This window comes from Tamandua tetradactyla, chromosome 11 (genome assembly GCF_023851605.1).
Source record: "Tamandua tetradactyla isolate mTamTet1 chromosome 11, mTamTet1.pri, whole genome shotgun sequence".
Taxonomy (NCBI): Eukaryota; Metazoa; Chordata; class Mammalia; order Pilosa; family Myrmecophagidae; genus Tamandua; species Tamandua tetradactyla.
Window position 1 is genome coordinate 28,529,303 of NC_135337.1, and position 22,911 is coordinate 28,552,213.

At 40.4% G+C, this 22,911-nt stretch overlaps 1 protein-coding gene and 1 pseudogene across 1 annotated transcript in view; both read left to right on the top strand.

Moving 5' to 3' along the window:
- Positions 1-19,897, top strand: part of ALG14 (ALG14 UDP-N-acetylglucosaminyltransferase subunit) — a 190,270-nt gene extending 170,373 nt beyond the window's left edge. Inside the window, exons 4-5 of the transcript XR_013159296.1 lie at positions 9,579-9,762; positions 19,731-19,897. The gene's annotated coding sequence lies outside the window, so the exon portion shown is untranslated. The remainder of the gene's footprint in view (positions 1-9,578; positions 9,763-19,730) is intronic.
- LOC143649995 (small ribosomal subunit protein uS14 pseudogene) lies at positions 19,694-20,445 on the top strand (annotated as a pseudogene).
- The last annotated feature ends 2,466 nt before the right edge of the window (positions 20,446-22,911 follow it).

A 22,911-nucleotide genomic window follows, 5' to 3' on the forward strand; every position in this document is an offset into this window, starting at 1 on the left:
TATTCTCCGCTGTGGATCCTTTTGTGGGTGACTGTACATTACTAGTTTCTATTTTAGCATGAGGAGCCAACACAGCAAATTTATGTTCTGTTATAAATTAAGTGATGTGATGACATACGCCTAGTGGTTAGACTGGCATGCAAAATAAATCAGATGTAATCATTTGGATATAAGTTTGAGGTATAAAATAGGCCATTTTGGGGTTGAAACAAAAGACAGAAAAATAGGAGTAGCAGTTTGCCAGAGCACAAATAGGCTAATTTTGCTTAAAGTCAGCAAAAGAAAAACAATTTCAACTGGATATTTTCTGTGAGTTCAATCAAGAGAAGCTAATAATGCAGATGTGAAAACATGGAATTTAGAGCTGGAGGGTTTATAAGTGGACACTTTCACTGTTTTTTTTTAAACAGGTGAGGACACTCCAGGTCGCAGAGCTAATAGGTCACAAAGCAAAGCCATAACTAAAACGTAGGGGTTCTAACTCTCACCCAAGGCATATAGTGAGAGCAGTTTACTTCTGCATTCTAGTCCAAGGCCATTCCATTGAAGAATACACAGTTAAAGCATATTCACAATATGTGGGACACAGACAAAGGCTGCACTGCCCTTCGAGCTAACAAGAAACTGCCTGTCAATGAATAACTGATAATAAGAAGACAACCCGGAAGCTAATGTTAAATGTTGTCATTCTGGTTCTTAGGCAAAAAGTCACTTTCTTTAAATTAAAATCATTTTCTTAATTTAAAGTTATACTTACCTAGTAGAGGAGATAGAATTAGGGAAGTGAAAGACTCCCTACTTTTCAGAGTAGGTATTTCTGTGTATTTGAATTTTCTCCCTGACTGGGTAATCATATTTCTTGTATAATTTAAGTTAAAAAAGAATCTGGCACCCTAAGGTTTTTGTTTGATATGCTACAGCTCTAGTGTTCTCTTCTACAAATCTGACACTAATGTGCTGACTCTTCCCTCTACTAAGCCTATCAGTGGAATCCGAAAGAAAACAAAGATGACCTCACCATATTTGTAGAGTAGAATGATTCGGTTATATTTCCTTCCTTTTATGTCTCTCCAGTGAAGACTGGAGACCAGAAAGTTGATTAGAGTAGAATTTAGAACTGGAAGAAAGATTGGGGGTCATCTAGGCCAACCCACACTTATGCGTGAGAAAGCAGGCCTCAAGACCTTAAGAGAATGCAAAACTCAAAGAGTGATCCCTGATGTAAGCTAGGTGCTATAGCTAATATTGTAAATTTAATAATATTGTTTCAGCAATTGTCATGAAGTTACCACACTAGTGCAAAATGTTAATGATTGGGAAAACTGTGTGAGGAGATTCTACACTTTTTACATGATTTTTCTATAAACCTATAACTCCTCTAATTAAAAAAAAAAAAAGAAAAAGAAAAAGAAAAACTCGAAGGAAAAAAAAAAAGGAGGCTAAGAGACTCCCAGAATTGATACCGCTAGTGATTAGAATGTCAGGGCTTACACCCAGGACGTCATTCCCTCATTTACATTCCCTTTATCCAGCCTTCGTACGTTGCTGCAATGGAGCAATCCTGGGCTCCAGTTATCCAATTTTACTTCCCACTGGTTTTCCATGGGTTGCACTGGAATATCCCATAGGGAAGTCATGACTCATTTTATCTATGTGTCTGTCTCATCTCTCTCATGGGTTGTAAGGGCCTTGAATAGTTATTGTGTTTCAGGCACTCTGCTGGACACTCTACGTACCTTAACACATTTAGTCTTTATGACAAGTCTATAAAATAGCTGTTATTATCCCTATTTTCTGAGAAAACTCAATCAGAAGGGTTAGGAAACTTGTCCAAAGTCACAAAACTGGTAGGTGGTAGGACTGAGATTCAAACCTAGGTATGTCTGTGTAACTCCAAAACTCATGGGGAACTCTGTTAGATAGAAATTGTGTTTTATTCGCTTTTGCTTTCGCGACAGATGCTAGCACATTGCCGGGCAAATAAACAGTAGTCACTTAATAAACACTTTTGAAAAGAATGAACAAAGAAAAAGTTTTTTTTTTAATGTTATCTCCAAAATTTCAGATACATTTTGTTCAGCTCTTATGGAAAATCACACATTACAGCCTGTACAATGTAAAATGCAGCGACCCAGGAGTTTGTCAAATTTCCCTGTCATCTGATAGGCAGTATGGCAGAAAGGTTTAATACCAGGGGCCCTGGTGTGAGATTGCCTGGGTCAAATCCTAGCTCTGCCATTTGCCCGCTCACCTTGGGCAAGTTACTGTGCCTCAGTTGTTTCATTTGCAAGGTGGAGATTAAAATTGTTACTTCTTTAGACACCTGTTATGAGGATTGAGTTAAGAAATATAAAGTGTGTAGTAGCATACAGTAAACACTCAATAGTTTTATTCATTTAAATGCATTTCTTCATAGCCCTTGTAAAATCCCTACCCTACACTTTTGCAGCAAAGTGTGTTGAAAAAATACTTAGTACCAATCCAGGTTTATCTTTGTTCTTTTCCTGGAGGTCCTCAGTGTGGCCTCTGCTGACATCACATCACTAATATCTTCTGCTGCCTGCACTGCAGTCTAACGTATTTTTCAGCACGCCCTTCTGTCCCATGGGTTTGCTGCGCTTCATTACACTTCAAAGCATGTGAACAGGAACTGAAATGGCAAAAACTGAAAGCAAAATAAAATTCAGCCAAGAAATGCTTGGCTGTTTTTCCTTTGCCATATATGACAAAAAAAAAAAAAAAAAAAGGTGCCATTAAAGTCTGACATGTTATACTTCAGGGTTGTTTTGCTTTAATTTTAAGTATAAGTAGATATTTTTCGTTCCTTCATTCAGCAAACATCTATTGAGTGTTTACTGTGTTTTGTGACCTGTTTCCCATACACATCTGGTGGCCATTCACACTGGATTTCTTAGAACAATCCTAATTTTAAATGTCTTTGGTTTCTTTTCATGGAGTTAAATTACCAAGGCAAGGAAAGAAAAAAAGGCTTTGTTAGACCCTATGACCAGAGTTTTGTTTCATATTTGCTTTCAGCTGTCTTTCTGTTTGCCCCATGCTTGGGAGGTTTCCCTAGTGAAAAAAATCTTCAAGTCTGAAGGGCTCTATGAGCCAAGGCAGGGGGTTACCAGCAGACATCCCTGGTCTCAAGTTTTAAATGTTAAAGTTTTCATCATCTATAATTGCAGCCTCTGGAGACCAGGATTTCCTTGGGGCTGGAAACTTTCACTTTTTGTATTATACAGTCTTACAATGTTTGATTTCTTTTTCACTTTCATAATGAGTTGCATTACTGGGATAAGCAAAAAATAAAATGAAGTTTTTCAGCTATCCTCTTACTGCCAAAAATAAAATGGACATTCTATTTTTAAAGTATTTTTAAGGGATAGGCTGCTTTCTCAGGACAGGGACCCTCTGCTTTTCTCATCTTTGTATTCCCACAGAGGAGCACTCAACAAAGAACTGCAAAGAAATGAACAAAGACCTCTTTAAAATACTTCACAACATCTTCACACTCCCAAACAGGAAGACTGAAACTTGTAGCTAGCTTTAAGCAATGCCAAAAAGTATATAGGTAAATCTGGGTGTTTTGGTTTGCTAATGCTGCCAGAATGCAAAATACCAGAAATGAAATGGCTTTTAAATTTATTAAGTAGCAAGCTTACAATTTAAAGCTATAAAAATGCCTTCCAACTCAGGCATCAAGAGAAAGGTACCTTGACTCAAGGAAGGGCCGATGACGTTCGGGGTTTCTCTGTCTGCAGGGAAGGGACATGGCAAGTTTGCCAACTTTCTCTTCCTGCTTCTTCAAACAGCTTACCCAGCAGCATTTTCTTTCTGTATCTCCACTCTATCTGTGTGGGCTCTGAAGCTTTTTCAAAAATGTCTCCCTCTTGGAGAAATGTTTATTTGGTGCAAAATTTATGTTTTGGGTAGTGCATTTCCTAATTTAACTTGTATGGTCAGTTTAGGTGAACACCATTAGTACAGGGAATCTTGAATAGGGCATGAGATTTTGTTGGTTTGTCCAGGTTAGTGTGATGCCCTGATAAATCCCAGAGAGATGTGGACAGTGAATAATGAAGTATTTGCAACGTCCCCTTAGGGAAATGGGGAGAAAGGGGGAAAGATTCAACTTCCCCATTTGGAGAATTTCTGATACTCTTGCAAGCACTGGGGACAATCAAATCAATAGGCCATGCCCTCAATCTTGAGGTTCATACCTATGAAACTTATCCCTGCAGAGGATAGGTCAAGCCTACTTAAAATTAGGCCTAAGAGTCACCCCCTTAGAGAACCTCTTTGGTTGCTCATATGTGCCTCTCTCTCTAAGCCGACACAGCAAGTGAATTCACTGCCCACCCCCTGTCCCCCACTACGTGGGACATGCCTCCCAGGGATGTAACTCTCCCTGGCAACATGGGACAGAAATCCAGGATGAGCTGGGACCCAGCATCAAGGAATTGAGAAAACCTTCTTGACCAAAAGGAGAAGAGAGAAATGGGAAAAAATAAAGCTTCAGTCGCTGAGAGAATTTAAACAGTCGAGAGGTATCCTGGAGGTTACTCTTATGCATTATATAGATATCCCTTTTCAGTTTATGGCGTATTGAAGTAGCTAAAGGGAAGTACTTGAAACTTTAGAGCTGTGTTCCATTAGCCCTGTCTCTTGAAGATGATTGTATAATGATATAGCTTTTACAATGTGACTGTGTGATTGTGAAAACCTTGTGTCTGATGCTCCTTTTATCTGGGGTTTGGATAGATGAGTAAAAAATATGGATAAAAAACAAATAATAGAGGAACAAAGGTTAAAATAAATTGGGTAGACTGAAATACTAGTGGGTCAATGAGAGGGAGGGGTAAAGGGTATGGTATGTATGAGTTTTTTAATATCTTTTTCTTTTTCTGGAGTAATGCAAATGTTCTTAAAAATGATCATGGTGATGAATACACAACCATGTGGTGATATGGTGAGCCATTGATTATACACCATGTATGAAATGTTTGTATGTTAAGAATGTTTGTATTTGTATGTTGTTTTATCAATAAAAATATTTTAAAAAATGCTTCCCTCTTAAAAGACTCCAGTAAGCAACCTACCTTGAATGGGTAGAGACACATCTCCATGGAAACCACCTAATCAAAAGGTTGCATACACAATTGGGTGGGTCACATTTTCATGGAAACAACTTAATCAAAAGATCCGACTCTACAATATTGAATCAGGATTAAAGAACATGGCTTTTCTGAGATACACAACAGTTTCAAACCAGCACACTGGGTTTACACAAAAACTAAATATTATTTACTTAATGAAAGGATTCCCAGATTCCTTTATACAGCAAATCTCCTTAGTAGGTTTAAAGTGGTTTGGTTTATTCAATGTTTCCTATGAGAGATGGTAGGAATAAATAAGAAAAGCATGGGCTTTGGGAAACCAACACTCCTGGGTTCAGATTCTGCCTCCACCTCTTACCTGTTGTGTGGCCTTGGGCAGGTTTTATAACCTCTGTGTCTCAGTTATCTCCACTGAAAAATGTGAATGATTTGAAGTGTTGAGGGTAACATATTAAAGGGAAGTGGTACAGTATCAGGAGCACAGAAATAAATGGTAACTCTATCAACTGTTGTTTCTTAAAAATTTTCAGAGTTGGAATTAGTTGGAATATAATTATAACATTAGTTGGAATATAATTAAAGCAATTACAAGTCACAAAATGCATTGTAGAGGCTCAAACTTCATTGCTATGAGAAAAAAGAAAGCTGTTCATGGTTAATGCCAGCCAAGTGATTTAAATGCTTAGACACACATCGTTTCATGTTTGGTGTTCTAAGAGCACTGGGGCCTCCTTCACTTCCTTGTTTATATGAAAAGAGAAGGGGAAATCCTCTTCCAGGCTCTCAGGGCTGCCCATCTGAGCCTGGGGGCAGGCAGAGAATGGGGTAGGGGAAGGGTGTTAAATTCCGGAGCGAAGACTGACAAATTTGAGGTTGTAGCCTAGCCAGACAAATTATGGAGGTTTCAATTCAACAAAAATAACTAAATGAGTATGAACATTTCAGTTCAATTTCAGATGAACAGGAAAATAGTCGGTACATTGAAACCCATGAGGTTAGAGGAATAAACCAAGTTGGGGGTGGAGGTGAGGGGTCTCTTCTCCCCTTTGAGGCCTGAGAGGGCCTGAGGGGTTGACAGTTCTGCAGGCTGAAGGCCCCGGTATCCCTCCAACACCTGCCAAGCAGAGAGATTTGCTCTATATTCATGGATCCAACCCTCACAAGTTTTGAGCATCAGTGGCAGGAAAAAAAACTGGGGAGATGTGGAACAGACGCATTTTTCTGCTCCAGAATTTGGTCTCCAGCAGTGCACTAGCCAAGCTCCATACATGGGATGGGGCTTCCCAGTGATCTGGGGATGCAATAGCTCTGGGAAGGGCGGAACCTTGCTCGTTGCTGAGACAATACAACAAGTCTATATAGGCCTCCTCCCCATATCACACGTGCTATGACCTCCTTCTAGAATCAAGGGGGCATTCCACAAGTGGACAGGAAGCTATAGGACACTGGGGCTGCTGAGTGCTCCCATCCCAGCCCCACAAGTGAGAGGTTCTCCCTGTCCCACTGTTCTAGTTTGCTAGCTACCAGAATGTAATATACCAGAAGTGGAATAGCTTTTAAAAGGGGGAATTCCTTAAGTTACAAGTTTACAGTTCTAAGCCTGTGGAAATGTCCAAATTAAAGCAAGACTATGGAAATATCCAATCTAAGGCATCCGGGGAAAGATACCTTGTTTCAAAAAGCCTGATGATTGACTCCCGGGGTGGTAAATCTCTCTGGCAACATGGGACAGAAATCCTAGAATGAGCTGTGACTCAGCATCAAGGGATTGAGAAAACTTTCTCGACCAAAATGAGGAAGAGAGAAATGAGACAAAATAAAGTGTCAGTGGCTGAGAGATTTCAAAGAGTCTAGAGGTTATCCTGCAGGCTATTCTTACACATTACATAGATATCCCCTTTTTAATTCAAGATGTATTAGAGAGGCTAGAGAGAAGTGCCTGAAACTGTAGACTGTGTTCCAGTAGCCATGTCTCTTGAAGATGACTATATAATGATATTGCTTTTGCAATGTGACTGTGTGATTGTGAAAATCTTGTGTCTGATGCCCCTGTGATCTATGGCATGGACAGATGAGTAAAAAATATGGATTAAAAATAAATAAATAATAGGGGGAACAAATGTTAAAACAAATTGGGTAGATAGAAATAGTAGTGGTCAATGAGAGGGAGGGGTAAAGGGTATTGTATGTATGAGTTTTTTCTTTTTTCTTTTTATTCCTTTTTCTGGAGTGAGGCAAATGTTCTAAGAAATGATCATGGTGATGAATATACAACTATGTGATGATATTGTGAGCCATTGATTGTACACCAAGTATGGAATGTTCATATGTTAAGAATGTTCATGGGTGCATGGGTGGTTCAGTGGTAGAATGCTCGCCTTCGATGAGGGAGACCAGGGTTCGATTCCCAGGCCACCAAAAGAAGGATGTTCGTGTTTGTATGTTGCTTTGTTTTGTCAATGAAAATATTTTTAAAAGAAGGCTGATGACATTCAGGGTTACTCTCTCAACTGGAAAGGCACTTGGCAAACATGGCAATGTCTGCTAGCTTCCTCTCCAGGCTTCTTGTTTCATGATGCTCCCTTGGGGGCGTTTTCCTTCTTCATCTCCAAAGTTCTCTGGCTGCGTGGGCTCTCATGGTTCTCGTGGCTCTCTTGATTTCTTCGAAAGAATTCCTGTAAACTGATCAAGTCCACACCCCCTGGAATGGGTGGAGTCACAGCTCCCTCTAATTAAAAGTTAATACCCACAATTGGGTCAATCACATCTCCATGGAGCTAATCTAATCAACCTACGGTGCTGAATAGGGATTAAAGGAAAGGGCTTCTTCCACAAAATGGATTAGGATTAAAACATGGCTTTTCAAGGGTACGTAATCCTTTCAACCCAGCACACACATCTTGTCCATGTCCCAGTTCTCCTTACCAGTGAGTGTGTTGCCACATTACAATTTAGAGAAAAGGGGGATTTTTTAAAAGAGATCAGAGAGGCAGAGTACCTTCAACAGAGGAGACCCATACAACTGGCCCCCTCTACTCATCAACCCACAAGTGGAGTGTTCAGATACTCCAGACAAGGAAAGCATAAGAAGAACACAAATGGGTTTAGTAGAATAGCATTATCCTCTAATTGCCCCCTTCACAAAGCTAGAGTAGATTACGTATTAAGAGTATATTGAAATGTATGCAACTACATCTTACACATCTTTGAATCCCTCACAATCCCTAATGCTATATGAGTAATAGATGCTCAATTAATATTTGTTATATAGATGAATAAATGCCTGTTGAAACAAAGAGCCTAGAATAGTCAGAGCAGGCTTCATGGAGAAAATATCAAGTCATTGTTGAGCATCGACCATACGTTGGTTATAGTAAATTTTTCAATTTATTGCCGGAGCTACACAACCAATAGTATTCAATAAATATTAAGAAGCAATACAAATTCCCCTGGACATCTTTCTTATGAGACAGAAGGGGGTGGCACTTAGCCTTTGAGTGTTCTTAATGCTGCTGAAGGTAAGGAAGTGAGTTTTACTAGTTAATTCTTGGTTTATGGTGGTGCACTTTGTTGTTCTGCCCAGCTGACAGCCCAGCTGACTGCCCAGCTTACAACCTTCTCACCAGAACCAAGACCTGAAGCCACAAAGGTGGACACAGAAGTCAGGTGACCTCACTCTGAGACCACAAGAATAACATGTCATTTATTCTATCAGAGATGTACATCTTCGTTGTGCCTGATTTTAAGCAGAGAAATTCATTATTTATAAAAACTGTTGTTTATGACGTATTTGCCAGTGCTTTTGCAAACAATTTGTTCATGTTTTTGTAGAAAGTTTGATGTTTTCAGCACACTTTGAAAATAACATGTCTTCCTTCACCAGAATAGGAACAGCCTCTGGGTAAGGACAGAGGAATGAGAAGTATGTCATTTCTGCACGCCTTCGTTGCTATTCTCAAAATATTTAGGTGCAAGTTAAGGAATGCTGGCTGCTGTAACAAATAACCCTGCACATCTCGCTCTCAGGGAGCAGCCCCGTGCTGAGCTTCCTTGTCTGTGGGAAGCTTCTCACTGCACGGTGATGCGGGAACCCAGGCTTCTTTCATCCTGCAATCCACCACCCCCCAGGGCCTCCAAGTCCTCTCTGTCTAGCCAGCAGACAGGAACACAAGGGTGAAGAAGGCACATCTGCTGTAGACCACCTTGGCCCAGAAAAAGCACGCATCAGTTCCACTCCCTTTCCCTTGCTGGAACTACTCACACGACCCATCCAGAGGGCCATGGTGCTGAGAAAGGCAGTCCCTGCCTGAGGCAGGCACTCCCCAGCAGCAGCTCCGTACGATGGAAGCGAGAATTAGGTAGCTACCACAGGCTTCTGCAAGAACACTTGCTTTCTTATGTGTTTTTTTTTAAGAAGAATTTCATAGCACTTTAACTCCTTTTGTTTTCTTTGACTAGAATACCGGTCCAATTTCTTCCCCTCTCACATGGCACAGAGCCTGTTCCATCAATTTCCTGACGGATTGCTCTCACATCATTAGACCTTTCCGAATTTCAAACCAACTAAGGGAACAAGATGAACACAAATAAAATGGTTCAGTCACAATAGATGGCAGTACATGTACAACGAGCAGGACAGCCGGTAAGTACATTGGGTGTTCAGAAGAGGGAAAGAACTCTTGGGTTGTTAGATTCAGAGAAAGCATTTATAGAAGTGCACTTGATTTAGCATATGAAGTATGAATGGGATTTCAGTGGGCTGAAGGGGATGGGGAAGATTTTCCAAGGAGACACGAGCAAGGAAACAGAGGCTGGAAAGAGAAAGTAATTCTTGAAGTATGGTGAACAAACCCATCTGACTAGAGGAAATACTGGGGAAATACTAGTTTTAAAAAAAGGCAAATTGTTCTGAACTGAACTAAAATATGTTCTGTAAATAATGGAGGGCTTTAGAAGATTTTTGCATGACAAAAGTAAGATTTTGGAAGAGAAATACAGTGATAATGTGCAACATAGATTGGAGGAGAGAAAGCAAAAGTAAGAGATCAAAATCTTCATGACCTCTGGTTATACAATCTTGTGGCTGTCTTTGTATTTGTCAGGACTCTTCTAGTTACGTGTGAAATAAAGCAACTTTAACTTAAGCAAAAATGGAATCTTTTGTTTATATAAATGAGAAATCTAGGCTTCATTTGTTTCAGGCATAGCTAAATTCAGGAGCAAAAAGTTTATTATTAGAATTCAGCCTTTTCATCTCTCAGCCTTGCTTGATTCTGCTTGGATATTCTTTTTCTACATCATGGGCAACTTGGCATTAGCTGCTCCAGATTCATCCTCATGACTTAGCAAGCCCAGCAGAAAGAGATCAATAGAACTTGCAGGGAAGTCCTGGGACAGATGGTTAATGTGCACGTTGGGGTCGTGTGTGTATCCCTGAACCAACATTGTGGCCACAGGGACGGGGTGTTCCGGCCAGTGCCTGGTCATGTGTCCCCAAGGTGGGGAGACATGTGTGTTTTGTAGGGGAGAAGGGGGAGTAGGGAGGCCAATCAGTCCCATCTGAAATATTAATATGGGTCCACCACCAGAAAGAGAGATTCTGTTATCAGAAAAATAAAAAAAAATGAATGCAGTTGCAGGCCAGTACTGCCTTCAAGTTTTTGCATTAGGTTTTCCTTTTTCCTACAAAATTTTTTAAAATATTTTTATTGAGAAATCTTCACACACGTGCATTCCGTACATGGTATACAATCGATGGCTCACAGTGTCCTCACATAGTTGTGTGTTCATCACCGTGATCATTTTTAGAACATTTGCATCACGCCAGAAAAAGAAAAAACTCATACATACCATACCATTTACCCCTTCCTCTCATTGACCACTAGTATTTCCAACTACTCAATTTATTTTACCCTTTGTCCCCCCAATTATTTATCTTTATTTCCATATTTTTTTACTCGTCTGTCCACACCCTGGGTAAAAGGAGCACCAAACACGTTTTCATAATCACACAGTGACATTGTAAAAGCTGTGTCTTTAAGAATCAAGGCTACTGGAACACAGCGCAACAATTTTAGGTACTTCCCTCCAGCCACTCCAAGACACTATAAACTAAAAAGGGACATCTATATAATGCATAAGAATAACCTGCAGGATGACCTCTAGGCTCTGTTTGAAATCTCTCAGCCACTGAAATTTTATTTTGTCTCATTTCTCTCTTCCCCCTTTCAATCAAGAAGGCTTTCTCAACCCCTTGATGCTGGGTCCTGGCTTATCTCAGGATTTCTGTCCCACATTGCCAGGGAGGTCAACAGCCCTGGGAATCATGTCCCACATAGAGAGGGGAAGGGCAGTGAGTTCATCTGTCAAGTTGGCTTAGAAAGAGAGGCCATATCTGAGCAACAAAAGAGTTTCTTTGGGGGTGACTCTTAGGCATAATTTTAAGTAGGCTTAGCCTATCCTTTTCAGGAATAAGTTTCATTGGGGTGAACCCCAAGATCGAGGGCTTGACCTATGGATTTAGTTGTCCCCTCTGCTTGCAAGAGTATCAGAAATTCCCCAAATGGGGTAGTTGAATATGTCTTCCCTTCCCCCAGTCCCTCAAAGGGACTTTGCAAATACTTCTTTATTCACTGCCCAAATTACTCTGGGCTATATTGGGTCATTATACTAACCTGGACAAACCAATAAAATTGTGTATCCTATTCAGATTCCCTGTATGGATGGTGTTCAACTAAACTGATCATACAGATTAAATTAGGAAATGTACTACCCAAAATATAAATTTTGCACCAAATAAATATCTCTCCCTTTGGTCTCCCACAGAAGTTGAAGCTTCAAAATGTAGACCATATCATCCTTTACCCTGTATTCTGATTTACCTTAGTCCTATCCAGATCAGCTTCATTCATATCTCGTCTCAAAGTCTAATCACTATTTCAACTTTTTAATGGTTTCTGTATGGGGTACTGCTGACTTTCATAGCTTGAGGGCTCTAACTCTGAATCTCAAGTGTCACAGAAATACCTGAAGTTTCTTGGAACGACCAGGTTATAAACAACAGCTCACTTTCTCAGAATCCTAAGAAGTGTTTAAGTCTTCATTAACTAGACAAACATTTGAGCGGCTCATTGGCTGGATTATGTTTACCAATGTGATCTTCTATCTTATATCACATCCCCATGTATCACCTATGCTAGTACTGAGCATAGAGTAAACACTCTACTCTGAGTTCTGCTCCAGAAAGTATCTCACATGTATCTTTACATTTGCATTCTCCACTCCTATCCCAGCAGCAAGGTCTTTTTCCTCCTTGCCTGGCCTATTGAAACAGCCTCACTATCAGGCGTCCTACCTCTGTTCTCTGCCCTTTTTAACTCACTAAGCACAAACTACCATTTATCTTCCTAAAATGCAGGTCAGATTGTGATAGGCATTGGCATAGAACACAATCCCTAATCCTTATTGTGGTAGTGTGGTAGATTTTAATGCCCTAAGTTCCTCCCATCCTACGCAGAATGTACGCTGCTTTACAGGGTGACTTTGCCACTCCTCCCACTGAGAAGTGGAGTCTATTTTCCTATCCTCTTGAATCCGAATGGCTCATGACTTAGTTTGACAAAATAAAGCAAAAATAACATAAGTGTGCTGGTATGAAATGATGTATGTACCCTAGAAAAAAACATGTTTTAATCCTAATCCTATTTTGTAAAGACAGCCATTTCTTCTAATCCCTATTCAATATTATGTGTTTGAAACTGTAATTAGGTCATCTTCCTGGAGATGTGATTAATTAAGAGTGGTTGTTAAACTGGATTAGATGACAACATGTCTCCACACAATTGGGTGGGTCTTGATTAGTTTCTGAAGTCCTATAAAAGAGAAAACATTTTGGAGAATGAAAGATTCATTCAGAGAGAGCAGGACAACATAGTCCTGAGAACCAGTCAGCGACCTTTGGAGATGAAGAAGGAAAATGTCTCTTGGGAAGTTTCATGAAACAGGAAGCAGGAGAAGAAGCTAGCAGATGATGGCCGTGTTTGCCATGTGCCCTTCCAGATGAGAGAGAAACCCTGACTGTGTTCACCATGTGCCTTTCCAGATGAGAGAGAAACTCTGACTGTGTTGGCCATGTGCCCTTCTACTTGAGAGAGAAACCCTGAACTTCATCGGCCTTCTTGAATCAAGGTAACTTTCCCTGGATGCCTTAGATTGGACATTTCTATAAACTTGCTTTAACTGGGACATTTTCTCAGCCTTAGAACTGTAAACTAGCAACCTATTAAGTTCCCCTTTTTAAAAGCCATTCCATTTCTGGTATATTGCATTATGGAAGCTAGCAAACTAGAACAGTAAGAGTTCTGAAGCTTAGGTTAAACCTGGCATTTTCTGCCTTTGCTCGTTTGGATCATTGTCCTGACATCCCAATGTAAGAAAGTCAGTCTAGCTACTGGGTGGTGAAGCCAGGTGGAAGAAGCACCCAACACCAACAGCCAAGCACATGGTTGACATCATCTTGGACTTTCCATCCAGCAGACTCTCTAGTGATACACATTAATAAGCTAAGCATAAATCAAACCAGGATTCATGAGAAATCATTGCTATTTTATGCCACTAAGTTATGGGGTGGTTTTCGGTGCAGCGATGGATAACTGAAACATAATAAACAGGATTTGTTTGGAGGTAAGGGAGAAGAGGTTTAGAATGACTCCCATTAGTTGAGCTTTAAGGAAATAGACAATGAATTCAGATAAGCATGTGATAAGCATTGGGAGCCATGGATGGCCAGTAGGTAAGTGGAATACATGAATCTGGAGCTCAGTGGTTTGGTTGTTGGGAGTGGATTAAATCACCCAGGACCACCCAATGAATGAGAGGAAGTAGAAGCCAAAGGGCAGAAGCTAGAACCTTCGGGAACACAAACATTTAAGGATGGCCAGAGCTTGGAAAGCCAGAAGAGGAGATTGAGTTTTGCAACACAGCTAAAAAGTACTTCAGTTTTTATTTTTCACTTCTTCTCAACCTTTCAAATAGTTGGGGTTGGGGGGGCCATGGTGGCTCAGTGGCAGAATTCTTGCCTGCCATGTCAGAGACCCAGGTTTGATTTCTGGTGCCTGCCCGTGCAAAAAAAAAAAAAAAAAAATGTGGGTGGGATGCACGGGTAGTTCAGTGACAGAATGCTCGCCTTCCATGCGGGAGACCCAGGTTCCATTCCCAGACGATGCACCCCCTCCCAAAAAGAAGTATAGGGGTGGGAATGAGAAGGGCTGGGAAAGGCAGTAGAAGATAACAAAGAGATACCTGGGGTGGAGGCTGGGAAAACATAAGGAAATCCCTCTGGCCTAATCAGTCATTCTCAGAATGCACACAGCCCCTGGAAGCACAGCAGGTCAGTGGTGAGACTTAACAATTGCATTCCAAGGCACCAGGAAATGCTTAGCAAAGTACAGGAAAGGGCAACTGACCAACCTTACTACCCATACTCCCTTTAACAGGGACAGAGATCTGAGGGGAATCCAAACAAATGCAGAGCAATAAAGCCAAACTAGACACTCTAGTCAATGCCAGAAGAGACAGAGATGTGGCCAGAGGCAGTCACAGAAAAACACCAATAAAAATATACAGGCCACAAACAACACAGTGAGAATAGAGACAAAGATACAGGAATATAGAGAAGAAGTGTATTTCTTGGACTGTCCTACCACTTCCTCAATTTTGTATCCTCTCTCAGATATATCGTGTAACTTTATGGGCTCTATCCTGTTGGAAGTTTCATTATTACATTTATATTTCAGGATATGTGAGTATATAATTGTATATTTATACCAGAGGCAGACACTCTCCACTTAAAACCACCATAACTAAGTTTAAATTAACAGAGCTACTAATATTGTTTATAATATCCCTCAAAGTATGAACAAATGACTGGGAGCCTTGGAAAAAGTAAATATATGTGGTATGTCTGTGTTTGTGAGAGAGAAAGAATAGTAATCATAGCATATCCCCAGAACAAACCCAACTCTCTTGGCATGTAATCTCTTTATTTTACACATCTTTGGTATTTTCAACAGGGCTGCAGCACTTTTGCAATTCTCTGTGTGCTGGTTTGAAATTGTTATGTATCCCAGAAAAGCCATGTTTTCTTTCCTAATCCAATCTTGTGGGGGCAGACCTATTGTTAAGTGTGGAAACTGGATTGTTTCCATGGTGATGTGACATCTAATTGTGGGTGTGATCTTTTGATTAGATGGAGATGTGACTCTACCCATTCAAGGTGGGTCTCAATTGGTTTACTGGAGTCCTTTAAAAGGGGAGACATTGTGGAGAAAACATAGTTGCTTCAGAGCTGACAGAGTCGCAGACATCTGGAGATGCTTAGAATGCTGGCAGGAGAATAGATGTCACCATATGCCTTCCCATGAGATGCTAAGCAAGCCAGAACGCAGAGTTGTGTCCCAGAGGAGCTAAGTGAAGGCCCACAGATGCTTAGAGAGGAAGCCACTGGCATTAGAAGCTGGAAGCAATGTGTGTTAGTTTGAAAGCTGACGGAATACAATATACAGGAACTGGAATGGTTTTTAAAAAGTGGAAATTATTAAGCTGCAAGTTTACAGTTCTAAGACTGTGAAAATGTCCAAATTAAGGCATGGCTATGAAAATGTCCAAATTAAGGCATCCAGGGAATGATGTCTTCATTCATGAAGGCCAGTGATGTTCCGGGTTTCTCTCTCAGCTGGAAAGGGACATGGTGAACGTGGCAATGTCTGCTTTCTCTACAGGAGTCTTAAATGACTTCCCTGGGCTCTATCTATACTGTTGGCTCTGGCGGTTCTATTGGCTCTATCACTTCTGGTGGCTCTAAAGCTTTTTCTGAAATGGTTCCCTCTTAAAGGGCTCCAGTAAGCAGCCCCACCTTGAATGGGTGAAGACACATTTCCATGGAAACCATCTAATCAAAAGTTACCACCCACAATTTGGTGGGTCACATCTCCATGGAAACAATCTAAAAGATACCACCCAGCAATATTGAATTAGGGTTAAAGAAGTTGACTTTTTCTGGGGTACAGAACAGATTCAAACTAGCATACAATGGAACTGGGAACAAGGACCGGCAGATGCTTAGCCATATCTGCTTGGCCTTTCTTGAGTCAAGGTATCTGCATGCCTAAGTTTGGACATTTTTATGGCCTTAGAGCTATAAACTTGTAACTTAATAAATTCCCTTTTTAAAAGCTGTTCCATTTCTGATATATTCCATTTCTGACAGCATTAACAAACTAAAACACTCTACCTCTTTACTAAAAACTCTATCTCAGAAACATATATTGGGTACCTACACTGTGCAAGGCTCTGCAAGGAACTCAGAGACGTAGGCGGTGGTGTCCTGATAAACCATGCCCCAGAGAAAAAAAATCCTGATTTGTATCATTTACTAATTTTTGTGATATAAATACTACCTTGGCTGATTTCAAGGTACCAATGTTTAACACCTGTCTCGTGAATATGCTGAATATTTAATTGCCCTGAGACAAGCACTTAAGTATGAGTTGCCACACTGCAGAAATCTGAGGTACCCCAACTAACAGCTAGCACCAACTCTCAGATATATCAGGGAAACCATGTTGGTCCTCCAGCCACATGCAAGAGCCCAGGTGAGACCAGCACAAGAACATTCCAGCCAAGCCAAAGAATCATGAAAATAATAAGCTGTTTTAAGACACTAAGTTCTGGGATGGTTTGTTACATAGCAACGGTTTACTGAGATACATTAGTACAGATCTTATAGGGAACGTTCTGTCTACTGAGAAGCAATAAGCCTTTTTTAGCATTCCTTTCTCCTTTCTCACATTCCCAGTCCTATTCACAAGCCAGCTGGGAAGGTTAGGCCCTTCTCTTTGCTACACTGAGACTTCCTGGACACCTGGTACTTAACATAAACACTGGTAGCTTATATGCTCCTGGCCCTTTGAATATGCCACCAGTCCTATTTTTAATCAGACAGGGACAAAGTAAAGATCCATATCTATAAGCAGTGATTTTAAAGAAAATCAGGACCAATGAGTCCATGAAGTGAGAAGAATTGGCAGCACTATTAGCAAGGCCACCCAAAAGCAGACACAACATGTAATAACATTCTCCTCCTGTTTTATTGTCTCTTCTGAATACTGACATTTCCTCTCTGTCCCGTCATCAGTAATAGACTTTGATGGACCATGCTGGTCTATTAATTACTGACTCCATACAATAGTAGTGATCCAACACCTTTTTCTAGGATATCCCATTCCTAACATCAATATTCTATGAGAATGAGGGTGATGCCCTCTGCTTCTACGGACTTTTGGGGAGCAGGCCCCAGTTGTGCTCCTCTATGGGATTTCTTCCTACCAAAGATTTCAGAAGATATGATCTGTCCCTCTGGCCTAAGTGCCATGATCCCGTATAAGGCACTCACGATTCCACTGGAGCAACAAAAAACAATCACTTCAAAAAACCAATTTCCTAAAATAAGACAAAATAATTATCACAATAGCCAAGATAGTGTTTTCTCCTGGGAGAAGGGAGAGGCTTAGTGGTCAAGAGGAGCACAAAGTTACTGCCCTATTTCTTACCTGGGTAATGGGATTACATGGTATTTGCTTCATAATAATTTGTCAAAGCATTCATGTAATTTTATGCTCTTTTGTGAATGTAGATTTTATTTTACAGTAAAAAAAAATTAATTTAAAAATAATGTGTAAAGGTTCAATTGTATCCCTCCAAAAAGATAGATTCAAGTCCTAACGCCTGGTCCTGTGATTGTGACCTTATTTGGAAATAATGTCCTTGAAGATGTGATTAATTAAGATGAGACCAAAATGGAGTAGGGGGGGCCCCAATCAATGTGACAGATAGTCTTATAAAAGCAGGGGAATTTGGGCATAGAGATAGACAGAGTGGAGAACACCATCAAAGACAGAGGCAGAGATTGAGGTGCTGCAGTCACAAGCCAAGGAATGCCAGAGGGTTGCTGGCAAATGACCAAACCCTGGGAAGAGGCAAGGAAGGATTCTCTTCTACAAGTTACAGAAGGAACATGGTTCTGCCAACACCTCAATTTCAGAGGTTTAGCCTCAGAACTGAGAGACAATAGATTTCTGTTGTTTTGAGTCACCACATTGGTAGTATCTTCTTATGGCAGTCCTAGGAAGCTAAGACATAATGCAATTTGGAAACAACTCAAATGTCTGTCAATTAATAAATGAGTAAATAAAATGTGGCATATCCATGTGATGGAATATTATTCAGCCATAAAATGAAATGAAGTACTCATATGTGAGACAACAAACATGGATGAAACTTGAAAACATGTTCAGTGAAAGACGCCAGATACATAAGGCACCATATTGTATGATTCCATTCATGTTCAACATCCAGAATGGGTGAATCCAAAGAAACAGACAGTAGATTGTTAGGTGTCAGGAGCTGGAATGCCTGCTTCATGGGTATGTGGTGCTTAGGTGATGAAAAAATGTGAAACTAGATGGTGATGTCTGCACAGCATTGTGAATATATTCAGTGCCACTGAATTGTGCACTTTAAAAATGGTAAATCTCATGTGTAAATTGCCACCACCACACACACAAAAAAATGCATTCTGCTTTCTGATTTCTCATTGTATTACCTGGGAGTTTGTTGGAAATTAAAACTCTTGGTCCCCACCCCAGACCCACTGAGTTTTCTGATCCCCAGCTGATTTGTCTGCACATTAAAGATTGAGAAGCAGTGTCCAAAATTAAAAAACCATAAATCGCTAGTCCTAGGATCTTGGGAAAGTCATCTCATCTCATCTTTGTGCCTTAGTTTTCTCATCTGCAAAATGGCCATAAAAATACAGATCTGGGTTCCCTTCCAGGGATATGGGATAGCACTTTGAAAAACCAGTAAAGCAACCATATAAACGTCAGTTGGTACTGTTCTCCCCTTAGGATAGAGCCCTGAAAGAATCAATTGTAAGGAAGCAATTATCATTTCTTTAAATTTCATACTTTCTGGAATCTTTTCAACTTCAATTCTCTGGCAGTCTCTGGTTTCTTGACTCTACCTTACCAAAATTTGCCTTCCTCCCTTCCTTGAGAGTATTACGCGCAGGGTCATCCATACCCTTTGCAAGGTCCCCAGGGCACATCACCTCTTTCAAAAGCCACTGGGGTCTCCAGCTTGATTTTCTGACAATCAAATCCACACATTGGGCTGTGCCTGCTATATGACAGCAGCGTTCTGTCCTTACCTGTGTCAGGGGCTCCAATGGGATGCAGAAACTCCAGGCCAGCCTCAGTCACATTTTCCATTGCCTATGCCTTTGGTTTCACATTAAAATGGTACTCCTATGCCCTGCACATTGTAAGGTGATGATACATATCACCCCAAAAGTTGGTGATGATACATATTTCATAAGACTCTGAGTCTTCTAAACCTCCAAAAAATATCAAAACTGTTCACAAAAGGTTCAAATGGACTGGTGATTAAGGTACTTATGGGTGTGACTGGCCCAAGTTTTTGCATTAGGGTCCTTCTACTGAGTTTCAAGAGTTAACACAATGTTCTTTTCCTTGTTGCCTCCCTGAAAGCAAGATGGGTCACCAGCAGCTGTACTGGAGCCATCCACGAATATTTGGCCAGAATTCCCACTCTTGCCACGTCTGCTCAAACTGGTTATGGTCTGATCTGGAAATACGGCCTCAGTATGTGCCACCAATGCTGCCCTCAGTTCGCAAAGGATATAGGCATCATCAAGTCGGACTAAGTGATCTTCCCTGATCTTCCAAAATATCTACCTGACTAAGGAAGCAATGCTAGCTCTTTTTATATAAAACAAAACTAAGAAACTAACATTATGACCGTTTTAATGTGAATGGAATAAATTGGTTATAGAAGTTAAAAAAAGAAAAGAGTTAACACAACGTTGATATTTAAGAATGCGGTACCTAAATGCTGGACATTCAGCTGTTATGCTTAATTATTCATTCATTCCAACACACATCTGAAGGCCCAGCCTCCACCTGCTTCTGTACTTGGTCATGTTTGTGTTCTACTTGGAAATACATGTATGTGTGTGTGTTTATGTTTTTTATGACGTTATTTAAAAAAAAAGAAAGAAGAAAGGATATTTTGTGAAATTAAGAATCACACCCCCCCAAACAAAGGTTAGAATAAATTGAGTAGATTGAAATTCTAGTGGTCAATGAGAGGGAGAGGTAAGGGGTATGACATGTATGAGTTTTCCTTTTTTATTTCTTTTTCTGGAGTGATGCAAATGTTCAAAACTTGATTATGGTGATGAATACATAACTATGTGATGATATTATAAGCCATTGATTGTAACCATGTCAAGAATGTTTGTATGTTTGTTTGTTGTTTACAATAAAAATATTTAAAAAAAGAGCCCCACTACCCCACCCCAAGCCCAGGTTCTGAAGCTGAACCCACCTGGTCCAATCCCAACCCCATCAATTATTTGTGAGATTTGGGGCAAGTTTCTCAACTGGGTATAAACGCTCTCATCTGAATGTACTATGGAGACTAAAAACACAACCTGCTTTTTAAGTTTGTAGGAAAGATGAGAGGATTTAATCTATGGCCTGGCATGTGGTAAGGGTTCCATAAATGTTAATTACATAATTATTAAAGAAAGGGACTAGACACCAACTTGCTGAAAAAAAAGAGACACCAAGCTTATTAATGTCATCTCCATGGTTACTGATTCTCTACCGATGGTGTTTGTGCATTAGAGTAACCCAGCAGGCCTAGACTGTTATCCTTAAAAGAACTGCATGCAGGGCTGGGTGCATGCTGGTGTCTGGGTTCTTAGATTTCGGGAAGGTTCCCATCATTAACTGAAAAGAGGGGCTCCCTGTGCCTAAACTGTTCGTTCAAACAATATGGTTTATGCTGAACACTTACTTTCTTTCTGAGAGTCTGAAATATTTGTCCGTGATAGACAGAGGCTAACATTAGTTACTGGGGCTAATCTCCAGGGAAAAACTTGAGTGCTGACTCTCTACCCAGTGTCCCTGGTTGGCATTATTTCACGTTTGTTGTCACAACTCGTTGCTGGGAGAATTCAGTGTGCCCTATGTCACTCCACTGGAAAAGGACCCCAGGAAGCATGTGCCTGGTTTCCCCCGAGTTTTCACCCCACGCTCCTTTTCTCTTTGCTGACTCTGTGTGGTATCCTTTCACTGTAATCAATCATAAGCATGAGCACAACTATATGCTGAGCCCTGTGAGTGCTCCTAGTGAATCATTAATCCTGGGGTGGTCTTGGGAACCTTCCAAGACAGTGGGGTGAACGAGTTGCCTATGAAAGATCTTTCTCTTGGGAAATACTGGCACCACAGTATTGTCTTATTTAATATCAATGAATGAATATATCGTTTCCATAAAAGAATCAGAAACATAGAATCTGAAAAGAACCTGTTCTTGAATAAAGGGTAAAAATACTGCCAAGTAGCAGTCTGTCCTCAATGATCCTTCTCTAAAATTATAAAGATATTAGGAATCTTTCCAGCTCTGTAAAAGTTAGCAGTGGAAGTGGCAACGCTCTCATTTACAGTTTTTAGATAATCATACTTTAAAAATCCTCTCTGGCTTTCCCCACACCATTTCCCCTACAAAGAACTAGCTTTCCTTCCCAGTATAAGTGAAGTTAATTTTGATTGTCACTCATAAATCTTGTGTCTTGAGAGTTAACTGTAAATATATAGTATTGTAGAAGTTTCTGGTCTAATTGCTTTAGCATCAATTTTGAAACAAACTCAGTCAACAAGAATTAATTGAATACTTTATACATGCCAGGCAGTCTTGTAAAATTCTGATTCTGTTTAATGTGAACCCTGCCTTTTTATTTTGATGCCTCAGAATGCAGCTTAAACGCTCTCATTAGACGAGCCTCTCAAAGCCAGCACTTTAATTCCTATTGAAGGTGATGGACAAAAGCATGCAGTTGGGCAGTGTTATTGTGCTGGGCTGTGTATCAAATGAACTAGTCAAGAGTATTATTTTCCATCCCTTTGATGAAATGCAGATTTCTCATTAAAAAAGCAAATCCTTCATTTGGCAGATTTAATAGAATGGCACTTCTTTCCAGCCAGTTAAATTTAGAACATTGAAAAAAAAAGTTTTTATGCAAGACTCTTCTCTCAGTCTGGGCCTAAAGCATTTTCATTTGAGGGTGAGCTGGACACATTGGTATTTAACTCACACACCCTTAAGCATTTGTCCACGCAAGGGAAGCAAGCACTTGTGGTTCTGCTGGTTTGCATAACAACTCCGTGAAGATAGCTGTTGCATTATAGCTGCAGCTGACCGCCCCTCTCTCCAAATACTGACAGATTTCAGGGAAGGACTGTGCGACAACTGCTAGTATTTCTTTTTTCAGTTCTCACGTTGAGATGGACCCTGATCCCCTTGTGGTCCCGCTTTCTGTTAAATGAATGTTTATCTACTGAGCATCAGCACTGCCTAAACCCTGGGTCAAGAATTTTAAAAAATCTGGTCCTTATCCTCAAGGAGCACATAATCATGTTATCTGGTTTAGACAAGGCTTTTTGGTGTCAAGAAACAGAAGTCCACTTTGGTTGGCTTACACAAAGCTAAGGATTTATTTTGATCAGGCAGGAAATCAAGCTGGAACTCAATGAAGGAATGAAACCAAGCCTGGGAGTCAACACGAACTCTCCTTGTCTCTTGGAGGCCCCAAGTTTCTCATGGTTGCTTTTTCTCTCTTCCTTTCTTTCACTCTCGCGCCCTGCTG